This window comes from Phoenix dactylifera, chromosome 8, assembly GCF_009389715.1.
Source record: "Phoenix dactylifera cultivar Barhee BC4 chromosome 8, palm_55x_up_171113_PBpolish2nd_filt_p, whole genome shotgun sequence".
NCBI lineage: Eukaryota > Viridiplantae > Streptophyta > Magnoliopsida > Arecales > Arecaceae > Phoenix > Phoenix dactylifera.
The window spans coordinates 244,394-248,270 of NC_052399.1; positions in this window are offsets into that span (position 1 = coordinate 244,394).

Below are 3,877 nucleotides of genomic sequence, written 5' to 3' on the forward strand. Positions count from 1 at the left end.
TGAGTGAGGAAGTTAGATAACAAAGAGCATCACAGACACAACAAAAGTATAGTGGTTCGGTGCATCCCAGCACCTACATCCACTCCCCAAGACCTCTTGGAAATTTTACTATAATCCCTCAGATTACAGCCGGTTGTTTTACAAGCTCACAACCCAACTTGTTGTTTTGCGAGATCACAACGAACTCGGTCGGTTTTCACAGGCTCACCGACTAGAACCTACCGATTGTTTTCACGGGCTCACAATCCAACCCAGTTGGTTTTTCCAAAGGCTCACCAACCACAACCTTACAACGATTGTTTTTCGGGTTCACAATCAACCCAGTTGGTTTTTCTAAAGGCTCACTAACCACAACCTTACAACGTTGGTTTTTCCTTTGGCTCACCAACAAACCTTAACACCGTTGGTTTTTTCCTTTGGCTCACCAACAAACCTTAACCCCTTGATTCAATCCCTTGATTTAATCAAGTTACAAGATATTAGACTAAGAATTTAAAGCAAATACAAGCTTCTTAACTAAGCAAATATTGCAAATATAAACAAAAAGAGTAAAGAGAAGCCCTCAAACGAGTTTTGAAGATGAAGGAACTCGGCTTCTTCTTTACTTGTCCCTCTTCTGATTTGGCACGAGGTAGACGATCACTGAGGCAGCACACAGTTGGTGAGGAAGCTTTGGGATTCACTTGGATGCTCTTCTTCTCTCTCTTTTACTTTGAATGGCCCTTTTGTGCTTTTGGGAGATTTCTCTTGTAATCTCTTTGAAATCTCTTCCCTAAATGTTCTCTCCCACTTCCATGCCTTCTTCCCTAGCTCTCCTCTTGATTTTATAGCTTTAGATGGCGTGGAAACAAAAATCTAGCCGTTAGAGATAAAAATAGAGCCGTTGGACACAGTCTGTACCTCCTGACAATATTTCCGTTGGGATCGGAGTCGACTCGCGCGATCTGGAGTCGACTCGCCTGTTGCAGGAGTCGACTCATGCTTTTCTGGAGACGGCTCGGCAACTGTTCTGGATTTGAATTAAAGTGCTGTCTTGACTTGGAGTCGACTCGACTGAACCTGGAGTCGACTCCCCAATGTCTGGAGCTGACTCGGCACTTTTGGAGACGACTCGTTCTAAGGAATCCAGAGATGTTGCTTTCAAATTTGCTCACTCGAGTCGACTCGGATATTCTGGGAGTCGACTCGGCACTCAGAGCCCGAAATCCCGATCTTCTGTCCGTTGACTTGTGCCGTCTCGGAGTCGACTCGGCTCTCAGAGATGAAAATAGAGTCTTCTGTCTTTGGGCTTGCGCTGCCTTGAAGTCGACTCGAACTGTCTTGGAGTCGACTCGCCTCTCAGAGACGAAAATACCATCTTCTGTCTTTTGGGTTGCGCTGCCTTGGAGTCGACTCGAACTGTCTTGGAGTCGACTCGGCTCTCTCTTGGAGTCGACTCGGCTGACTCGTTCACAGTGTTATTCTTTGATCTTCTGTCTTTCAATATGCTTTCCTCTGAGAGTCGACTCTTGCATAATTAGGAGTCGACTCGCCTGACTTCGGAGTCGACTCGTGGTCCTCTGGAGTCGGCTCGGTTGCAGGGTCTAAAATTCATTGTTCTGTCTTTCTTCTATTACTCTTTTGAGTCGACTCGGAAACGTCGGGAGTCGACTCGGCATGTATCGGAATCGACTCGAATTTTTGAGGAGTCGACTCGAGAACTATTCTTTTGAATTTTTCTTTAGAATTTGCTCCTCCAACTTGAATACTTTAAACTTGAAACTTGGGCCAATAAATTGTAGCTTTTTTCCAACTTTTCTTGAGAGCTTTTGAGGCCTTCTTGTATTTTTCAACTTGCTATGTTCCTTGCAAAACAAATTATCTTTCTTCTTGCAACACAAACATTAGCATTTATACTTCAAGGTTTTGTGATCATCAAAATCAATCTTTAAATCAATCTTTGGGTCATCATTGTACACAGACTTCAGCATATTGCAAGGTCCAAGTTCTATGGCCAGGCTCCCAGAAGCCACACATCCATTTAGAATCATCCTAAGAACCTTAACAAAGGAAAATTGCAACAGTTTAAAGAGTCTGGATAAAAACTTGCAATCAAAGCAGAATTCAGCATAAATAAATAAATAGCGATGACAAAACACGAGAAGACAATAGAATTTATTGGAGTCAGCAGAAAGAGCACTTGAAATTGATTAATGCATCATCTTGTCCAGTTGGTATAGTATATGTACAAACAGTTTATTTTGACTGCATAATTCACAATCTTAGTCATGTTGACAGGGCTCTTTTAAAAAAGAAAATCACCAACTTCAGTTTATGTTCTTACCCCTTTGATGAAGTCTGTCCAACCGATAGGAATAAACAATCAAGATTGATACAAAATCCCACTCCCAAAAAGATTAAATAGGGATAGTTAGCTGTAACTTATTTTCCCTCACATAATTTGCAATGCATATCCATTTATCTAGATACAGTGGCAGTCTTATGTCAAATACAACTATTTACACCATGAGGTCTGTCTAAATTATTGTCTAAATTGAGAAAATAGAAAAATGCACTGATCAATCATATAGATAACTTGTTGCCTTTGTTGACCATATTATCATCGACACAATCTACATATATTGGTAAATATGACACTATGCTACCCTATTAGATCCCTGTAGTATGTTTGTTGTCAGTTTGACTTGAAATAAATGAGTAAGTTTCAAGTGTTCGCTTTAATTATCTATAAAATAGTAACAAACTGGTTTTAAAATGAAATAGTAATTACCAATCTAGTTAAATTCAATTGTATCATAACTAGATAAGGGTTAATAAGTGTTGCTCGAAATTGGACCCGGGGGCGACCACTGGCTGAGGAGGAAGAGCTTCGGCGAGTGGTGTGTCGGCGGGCTGCATCCTCCGGAGATCCTGCAAGAAGCCGGTGGCCGGAGTTTCCGTCGCCGGCCCTCCGATGTTTAAGTCAGAGGGGGGCTTTTGTGGAGAAAGAGAGAGAGATATTGCATGCCGAAGTCAGAGTCCCAGAATCTCCTTCAAGAAGAAGAAGTTTTCTTTTTATAGAAGGGATACAGGGTTACCTGTGATGTGACTGAGCGAATTAATGAGTTACCGTCATGATTGGGCATGATCGTATGAATTAATGAGTTGCCATGGGTGACTGGACGAAGTGGTGTGAGTCAACTAGTTGCCGTGGATGGCCTGAGATTTTGAGTAAGCCGGAGATCCGTGGAGACCATGCGCATTAATTGTTGACAGTCGTAGCAGGGTATGGTCCCTGGTTGATGTGTCGTGGCGTGGCCGGCAAGCAAAGCATGGTACGGTGAGACTGCTGCAGGGCGTGGCCGCAGCATGTGGACGACGAGCTCGGTCTTCGGAGCTCGGCCTTCTGGGCTCGGCTTGCATGAGCTTGGCCTTCTAAGCTCGGCATGCATGAGCTCGGTCTTCTGAGCTCGGTCTGCATGAGCTCGGTCTTCTGGGTTCGGCCTGCATGAGCTCGGCCTGCATGAGCTCGGTCTTCTGAGCCCGGTCTACATGAGCTCGACCTGCATGAGCTCGGCTTGCATGAGCTCGGTCTGCATGAGGTCAGGCTTGTTGTCGGATTTGGGTGTTTTAATTGTACTTGTGGGGTGGTCTATTTTTTCCCCCAATACTACCCCTCGACTTCCGAGTTCGAGCTGCTTTTTGGCTCAGGCGAAGGAAGTAGTCCAGTCGTTGATCATCCTATAATATAGCCAAATATCTATGGAGATGTATGTGCTAAGTAGGGTGTACCTCTCGTGCAGTCGGAGCTAACGGCCTTAAGCCGAGCTGTCCAAGCCGAGCTAAGCAACTTTGCTCTGAGACCGACTTCAGCAGCCTTCTTTAGCTTGTGATCGAC